Raw genomic sequence first — 9,482 nt, forward strand, 5'->3', positions numbered from 1 at the left:
GTTTGCTTTAAAAACACAAAACCATTTCTATCAGCACAAAGCTAAAAAAACACAAAAGCTGGAGTAATGGGTCGGTAAGCATAAAAAGTGCCGTACACAGTGGAACTGGACACACGAGGATCTCTGACACTGTTGACTCTTCAGTGGTTCCATTTTCAGTTCTAGTTTGTAGGTACAGGTTTTCAGTCTTCAACAACATTGTAGTTTTCTTTTTAAAATGCACTCCTTGGGTGTGCTCACTGCATTACAAACTCAAATCCAACATTGTGAGATTATTTTTTTTTAATGTGTTTGAAATGGAGTTTTCTTGTGATTCCTCTATATTCCTGTATATTTCATGATGGCTGGGGAAAACTACATGAAACAGGTGTTCCTAATAAAAGACGAGGAGTGAACATGACGTGGCTGAAAACGATTTCCAAAACAGGAGCAGCTAGAGATAAGATTAAGGTAAACCGGCTTGATGACTGATCTTTTAATAATGATACATAAATAAATAGAAAGCGAATGTAATGATTTAGAAAATCGGTGTCCCAGAACGAAACTGATGTTTGGTGCTTTGTTGATTATGTAGATGCCGCTCCATCAGAATCTGAGAGAGTTATTGTTTTTGCGTGAACGTGGAGGAGCCAGAGAGACACCACGTCATCCTGCTCCATCTCCTCATCCTCAGAGCATACTTCTCCCTCCTCACGTAGTGGTACACCACTTCACACTGCTGTCTAAATACACACGCGCACACACACACACACACACACACACACCACACACAACACAACACACACACACACACACACTTAAGCACACACTGTCTTTACTCAATGAATACACTCTCAGGCACAAGTATGGATTGGATGAGTATGAAGCGGGCACACACACACACACACACACACACACACACACACCACACCATTCCTGTTTGCAATTTTTTTAACTATAGAGAAGTAACCTAGGGTCACATTTTATAAATCCTTAATAATTAAAAGGATCTTGGAATGATAGTCAGCAGGTCTGCAGCATGAACTCATAGTATTTACGATCTAGTATTGACCTGTAAATATGTAAAAAAGAGAAGTATTCATATATTTGTCCTTACACGTCATGTTCATCTTTCCTGTGGCCTCATCTGCTCCTCTGTGCCAACTCCCTTTCATCTTTTAACATTTCAATACAGTTTTTAGCTACTTGAAGGTTTTGTTTGTTTTTTCCTCCCAAAGTGAATCATCCATCTATTTTTGTATTTTATTAGTTACTTTCCATTTTATGTCCGCTCTGTCATCACACTGAAGCGTGATAGTTATGTCAGTATTATTCATTTCTCACAGACCTGCCTTCACCTTGCTAATATGGAAGCACTGAATATAACAGTCAATTTGCATGTTTTCTGTATGAAGGTGTTAAATGTTGAGTTGTACGGCCTTTCCTGCCGCGTGGACTTCTTCACGGTATCGTTTGAATAAAAGCTGGTAATGAAAGTGTCGTTACTGAGGAAGCAAAACAGAGACAAAGATCTGAATGTGAAAATCCATTGAATTTGGAAATGAAATTTTGACAGCATTGAATAATAGAATCCGTGTATCATAGCATTCGTTCTTTTATTCAATATTCAATTGTCCACTTATCCGAAAGTGGAAAAGGCTTGTTATTTTATTATTCATTTACAGATCCAAACGAAACAGAGAAAAAAACAAGTCGTTTTCCGTTCTTTCAATCTCACGCGCAAGTTAAAAATAAGCGATTAGAAAACGGGTCAAATGTCAGGTTCATTTGAACATTTTATTCATTTTTTCGATTGACTATGACCCGGAAGGACTGGTTCTTCACGTGTGTGTGCTGGGAAGGGTGTTTATTTTGGTTATTTGTTAGTTTTTTTGCTGAAGAGCGGGGAGATCGTACTGTTTAAGGGAGCCAAATGTGTAACCCTCAAAGAAGACTGCAAAAATATCAACTGCAGTTAAACCAGTCAATAATCCTTTATAATCCTATAAACGTTTTCTGTATTTACGCTTTTACATTTTAGAAAATGGGCAAAATCAAGTTTAAAGAGAGGCTGTAATAAAATACAGTTTTTGGAGTATCAGGGTCGGCGCAGTGGCTTTGTAGTTAGCTTCTTTGCTTCACACCCAGGTTGTACTCTGGTTTCCTCCCTAGTCCAAAGACATGCGTTGTAAATTGTCCGTAGGTGTGAACAGGTGTATGATGGGCTTACACCTCGTCCACGGTGCCCCGGCCTTGTGCCCCGAGTCCCCTGAGATAGACTCCAGGTGACCCTGTGAAGATCGATGGAATATCTGATTTAATGAACACTGAAAAACTTTTAATTTCTTTTTTTGAAAGCATGTAACATCAGCACGACATACGGGGTTCACCGAAACGGGACTATTGAAGACTCGAATAACCGTCTCTTTTCCCAGTCTGTGTAGCAGCCATTGCTGTTATTGGGGGACACGGGTGCCAATGAGGTTTCTACTGTTCTCAAGGTTGGCATGCTGTGCATCCGAGATGCTTTCTGCTCACCAGGTAAAGAAGTGATTTGACATTACCATGGCCGTCCTATTAACTGGACCCAGTCTGGCCATTCTCCTTTCATCAACAAGGTGTTTCCACCCCAAGAACTGCAACTTACTGGGGTTTTTCACACAAGTATGTGTGTGTGTGTGGAAATCCTAGAAGAGCCGCAGTTTCTGGAATACTCAACCAGACCATTTAGAATCTACAACCATGCCACGGATAAAATCACTGGATTACATTCTGGTGTTTGATGTGAATTACTGACTGAAGCTCTTCATCTGATCCTGCTTGATTGTTGCATTGTGGTGTTGCTATATGATTGGCTGATTGGATAATTGTATGAATGACCATGTACAAGTGATCAGTGAGCACATCCATCTACCATAGAGGTAATTTTGGCAAACTTGACAATGTAACTGACTTTGTTAGATTGGTGCCAGTTGAGAACTTTTGGACATCCCAATGGAAAATAATAAATAAAACAATCCAGGACAAATTCACTTTCAGTCTTTTTTTATTGTTTTTTTTCCCCCCTTCATGTTAATCTCTTTCTACAGAACCCGTCCAAGCTTCATACGTCAATGCAGTAAGTAAAGAAACTGTCTACAGCTGAAGAATCTAAGCATGCATCTGTTTTCACCCTTATAAAAAAGTTTTGCAGTTCCTATCCAAAACACCAAGAGCCCAGATGTCCTTAGAAACTAAATGTAACCTCCAACTCGGGCCTTTTCAGTAACGCAGACGCGCGCCACACTGATCACAGTGCCCCTTCAAACCCACCGTGGGCAGCGGAATGGACCAGTCGATTTAAACACACGAAGGAACGAGATCACGTCGTCATTGCCTCGTCTCGGGTGTTCTACATTTTTGACGAAAGTAACACCAGACATGCTGCGTTAAGTGGTCAAGAAAATGACACCAAGTAAAAAAACCCAGGGGGGAATTAACATCGACTGAAACTCTCGAAAGGACGTGACAATGGACAGAGTGCTCTACATAGAGTAAATCTATTACTTCATCCCCGTGAAATCCTCTTATACAGAGACTAAGCGTCCATGTGAGAGGCAGTCATTATCTACATCATTTAATTCGCTTGAGTGACACCCGTTTGGTATAGTTTCACATAAAATCACAAATATTATTGCTTAAAAATGCAACTCTCACAAATTTTTTTAAATAAAAGATGTATTTTTTAAATGTATAAAATAAACTTGTCCTATGTGGTGGGGTAGTGGCTACAGGACAGGGACGAGTGATGGGGGATCCTAGACAAAATATAGGATGGGGCCCTCATTTCAGTGTTTTAAATCAATATTTAAAATTTCAGCTTGTTATTAGCATTAACAGCAATAATCAGGCGTGTACGGGGCCTAAAAGTGGCCCTGGACTTTCTGGCCCAGAGCAGACCACCACACCAGTCCACAACACACCATTCATGAAGTAAGTATCTGATGGCATATTAGAAAAAAAAATAATTATTAGCAAAAAGTAAAAATAACGTTCTTAACTATACGTTTATGAAGCTTTTGGGGGCCCTTGCTAGCTCGGGCCCAAGGCAATTGAATTTTTTGAATGCCTTTTTACTGTCACTATACACATGTACAATTAAATTAAGAGCCACTCCTTTTTATTCCGTGCAAACGTACATTCAATAAACAAGAAGAATAAACAGATAAATAAACATAAATAACAAGATAAATGAACAAGATATGCGGCGGATGGGGAGGTACGATGAAATGCACAGTTTTGAACACTATATACATATGCTGTGAACTCAGTACATGTATTTGTTATAATGGTAAGAGCTTTCGAAGAAACTATTCTTAAATACTAGTCCTTGTTTGATGCACCTGTAACGTCTCCTGAGGGCAACAGATTGAACAGATCAAAGCCAGGTGAGAACTGTCCTTAATGATAGTTTCCTCTGCTGAGGCAACAGGTGTAAGAATCCCAGGGAGGGGAGAGGGCAGCCAATTGCTGCCCCTAGGTTATCATGTTTGCCTTGCACCTCCAGGGTTGGGTTCGGTCCTGCCTGCCTGCCCTGCATCGTAGTTCTCATCGTGCTTCAGGGGGTTTCATCCGGTACTCTGGTTCTCCCGCAGTCCAAGGACATGCGTTGTAGGCCGATTGGCATCTCTAAAAGTGTGCAATGTGCCCTGCAATGGTTGGCACCCGGTCCGGTGTCCCCCACCTTGTGCCCGGAGTCCCTGTGAGTCTTGACTCTGTGTAGGAAAAATGGATGGATGAATGTGTCCTACTCTTAAAAAAAAAAAAAAAAAAAAAACCCAGTGCAGCCTGGCTAGGGTTTTAATGTCATTTAAAAATCCACTTAAAAATGATATTATATAGAACACAGATACATTCATGGCTCATTTGTTCACATTTGATCCGCACTGAATCATTTGTCAAGTACTGAATAGAACCCATATTCTGTTCATTAAAATTTACTCCAAGTACGTGCACCATGTGTGTGAAGAGAAAATCAGTACCATCATGCCCTTCTTTAGAGATTTTATATGATTAGTTCACTTGTCCATTTGCTCTTACTATGTTAATATTACGAGGGGCATCTACACTCAAATTGTTTTTGCTGTGCGGGGCAGATAAAAAATACATCAAAAAGGCACTCGGGATAAACATTGTGTACATGGACTTTTTAATAATGCTCTAAAATGATTAGCAAAAGGAGACTTCATAATCTTGCTTACAAATCAGAATATATAACTTCAAATAATAATAACACAGGAAGACATTTCTGTAACCCATCATTCACACACAGCCTTTAAATCTGTTTGCTGGTCCATCTATAATGGAAAAAATATTATACATGCATACAAAAAATTCCCCCCAGCCACATTTTGGGGTCATGCTAACTGGCTACCTGCTTTTTATAGTTAAGGGTGGGTCACATTTCTTCTGTCATATCTGAGGAGAGCAAAAAAGCAAACCCTTCTTCTTTTTCCCCTGGTTTCACAGACAAGCCTAAGCCTAGTCCCAGACTAAAATGTATGTTTGAGCTGTTTTAACTGAAAAGCTACTTGCACGGACGATCTTAAAACACGTCAGGCCATTGTTTGATCTCAGGATGTGCACCAGAAATATATTTTTCTAAGACACGTTTATAAAAGCTACTGAAATGTCCTAATGATCGATCGCCTAATCCTGGCTTAATGTAAACCCTGTCTGTGAAACCGGCCTTTATCTTCTAGTGAAGGAGAACATTCATTGAGCCTGAATAATAAACTTAAACAATCTTTAAAAGTAAAAAATTAAGGACACTAATGTAGTAACCGCTGAAAGCATCACGGTGAATATAGTCACAAATAGGTCAAATATTTCACAAGACCTGCGCAGGGGGTGACTTTCACAATATAACATCCTCTACACACACCACAACGATGAACTAAACCTGTTCTGAGACCAGGAGCTGAAAGAAGTGAGAGCAGCACCTTGCACAGAACCTCTCCTCCCACTCGTCAACCCCATCATACTTACACTTCTTGCAGCATAACTGGACTCACCTCTGTGTAGCACAAGTCAAACCACTGAACAGAAAAAGGTTGGTGGACTACAAGACACAGTCACACTTTATTTATAAATAGAGTGTTTATTCAGAGTCGTACCATCACCTCTTGGGAGAGGGTGAAGATGGCTACCTGTGTTGGAGTGGATGGAGAACAAGATCACTGCAGCACAAGCACCATGGCCAGAAACCCTTTTGACCTAAAAAAGAAAAACATGTTTGGTAAATCATGAGCTGTCTAACAGAAATTAAATCAATGGCAGCTGATGAAGGACAACATACCCCAGCCCACTTAGCTTCCACATGACAGCCAGGAAGTCTTCTTGGTGCCCCCAACACAGCCAAGCACTGCATGTGGAAAACAGCACCTCAGTAAGAATCTGAAATAAAAGGAGATCGTCACCTGGGACTCAAAGAGGCCGGAAATAGTGCTTATGTAGGTTTAAAAGCAACTCTACATCCAGGTCATAAACACACACTCTCAGGAATATAGATTTATAATCTGCGGCTTTAAACAACAATGATCGGGGGAAGGTGCACTTCCAAACATGACCACACGATGGCAGTCAAGATCCGTCCAGAACACCACACAGCGCTGCCTAAACACAATTTATATTTATTTTATTCATCACCCTTCTTCGTCTTCTTCTTCTCTTATTATAGGAAATGATTTCTAAAAACTCTGTCACCTTCATGCTACCTCTGTACATGATGTCAGTGGTGCACGGCTCCTCTCTCTCCATAGATACTTACAGGACCCTCGACTTTAAGTCTTTTTATTGCAAGCAGCTGCTACAATAATAATTATGTGCAGAAAAAAAAAAAAAAATTAGGCTAAGCAAATGTTCTGAGTTGTTTTCTAGCAGGACCCAAGTCTGTACTCTAATTATGTGTCAAACACAGGCTCTGAACTCTTATCTAACACATTGGTGTTTTATCTGCTCTAAAGCACCCACCTCAGCTCGTGCAGGCCGCTTAATTAGCTGATGACTTGAGCAGGTGAGTTTGGTGCAGGTTCTAATTGAACAGCCGCAGGAGTGAGCCGCTCTCTAATATCTTTCTTACCGCCTCCAACTTCATCACAACTCCAAAGCACTGCAGGTTTAAGTGTTCAGGGTCAGTCTAAACTGACAGATCACACACACTAGCACTAATACCGCCATCCAGTATTTCAGTCTCTAATGTAGTGGGTTCATAATAAAACTGCCATATTTAATCATGAGCACCAAAAGTCATGTTTTTCTCATCACTGCTCCTGTGAGCTTAATATGTTCCGAGGACCTCGACTATTTCACTCGAGAATAAACACAAAGGAAGAAGATTACAGAGATAAATGTAATGTATACATTATTACATTAAAACAACGATTATCAAGGAGAGGAGAGAGTGCCTACACCCTGCCTGTACATGACGTCATCAAAGATCTTAGGGATCACTGCTCCAATTTAACTGTGTGTGTGTGTGTGGGGATGCCACCGATGCCGTACCAGTACTCAGGTGTCGCCCCTACTGTGTTCATGCACTCGTGGGTAAAACCCCCGATACAACCGCACCGACACCACTTTATGACAACGTGACATAGCCTAACCTCTCGTCACTTGAGCAGCAGTCGGAAGAGGAGCAATGTCAGAAAATCGTCACACGCACGTAATGGCGACACCGCTAGCTTTAGCCTCATCCACCGACACTGACTTTCTTCAGTTTACTTTCTGTCAGCGTTATCTTTTATTCCCAACATGACCTCAGTCCCCATCAGACGGAGGAGAAATCATCACAGTGACTGAGGAAGAAAGTGTGTGTCCTCTAAGTCAGGATTAAACACCGCCAAGAAGGTGTATAAACTTTATAAAGCGGAGTTGTGGAGCACGGAAGCATGACAGTGATGCGGTCCCAAGCTGCTGCAAAAGGTTTAGTTTAATTTAAGTTTGTCATATATGCTGTATCTGCGCGCTTGTTAGTGTAAATTCTGTCGAAGTGAAGTGTTAGTACGAGACACGTTGCTGGTCACGCCAGGTGGACCGCTGATACGAGTGACCAGGCTCGGATGTCTATGCAACAAATATGATCAAAAGTAAAATCATGTCTAAAGACACCGAGGAACAGAAACCACAAGGTGCAGTGAAAGTGAGATTTTATTATCATTTAGGACTGGAGTTTAATTCTGTGCTTGTGCATCATATAAAATAATGCTATCTATCTAACTATTTAAATGTTTATATACATTATATATATATTTATCTATTTAGTTAGTTACATTTAATTATATAAGTACTTATGCATTATTTTTTAGGATTCAAAAAAAGCACCGAATTAAACTACAGTCCTATATATATATTATTATATTATATATATATATAATAATTATATATATCATATATATAATATAATATAATATAATATAATATATATGTATGTATGTATGTATGTATATGTGTGTGTGTGTGGTTGGGTTCTTTTCTGTTTTGGACAAACATCTGTGTAAAGTTTTAGTCTGAATTTATATTGTAACACTCAGTTTGTGGATTTTATTTTAAATAAACAAAAAAGGCACTGAAAGTTTGCCCCGCCCCATCAGATTAATCGAATAATCGACCAATTAATTGATTGTGAAAATAATCGTTAGTTGCAGCTCTAATAATAAGCTGTATCAGGAAATAGATTTTTTTGTAATTAAAAAAAAAAACCTTAATTATTTTCAAAATAGAGTTGTCTTTGAGAAGAAGAATGGAGGTATATAGTGTGAATCATAAAAATTCTATTTCATTTCCATTTGTTTACAGAAGACTTGCAGCAATAAAAGCAGCATTTTGCTGTAGGTGTTAAGGGGCCGTTTACACCACAACGTTTTCAAATAACCGAAAACTTCTGATGCGGTTTGGCTGTTCGTTTCCATGACGACGACGTTTGGGTCCTGAAAACTTTGGAAAACGGGTTTCAAAGGGCAAGTTTTTGAAAACGAGCCGTTATAATCTCCGGTAAATCATGTAAATTATTATCCAGAAAAACCACAGCTCCTCCGTTACTTGGTATTGGTTTACAGCGCGGTCTTTCCTCTCATCGGGCGGAGATGTTGACGTGAATGCTTACGTGCGCATGCGCGTAGTATTTCTTTACAAAGTAACCTCGGGCTACCACCCACTTTGTCCTTTTTTGTGATTTCTTGAGAAATAGAAGAGAAGCTCGTATGTGCATGAATGTCCAATATAAACCCAACTTTACCTCAGTTTATACATTAAAAACGTTACAGAAATAAAGTTATTTTAGCTGCTAAATGACTTAGCCAATAATAAAACAACAGTGAGTGTAAAAGTGGCTATCAGCAGGGAGCAAACAATGGATTTCAGGATAAAGTAAGGTTATACTTAAACAGTGCCACTAAAACAGAATAACAATCCTCCTCATGAGTTAAATAGTGCACTACATAGGGTGTAGACCTCATTATTTCATC

The sequence above is a fragment of the Ictalurus punctatus genome, unplaced genomic scaffold, assembly GCF_001660625.3.
Source record: "Ictalurus punctatus breed USDA103 unplaced genomic scaffold, Coco_2.0 tig00006613, whole genome shotgun sequence".
NCBI classification, from domain to species: Eukaryota; Metazoa; Chordata; class Actinopteri; order Siluriformes; family Ictaluridae; genus Ictalurus; species Ictalurus punctatus.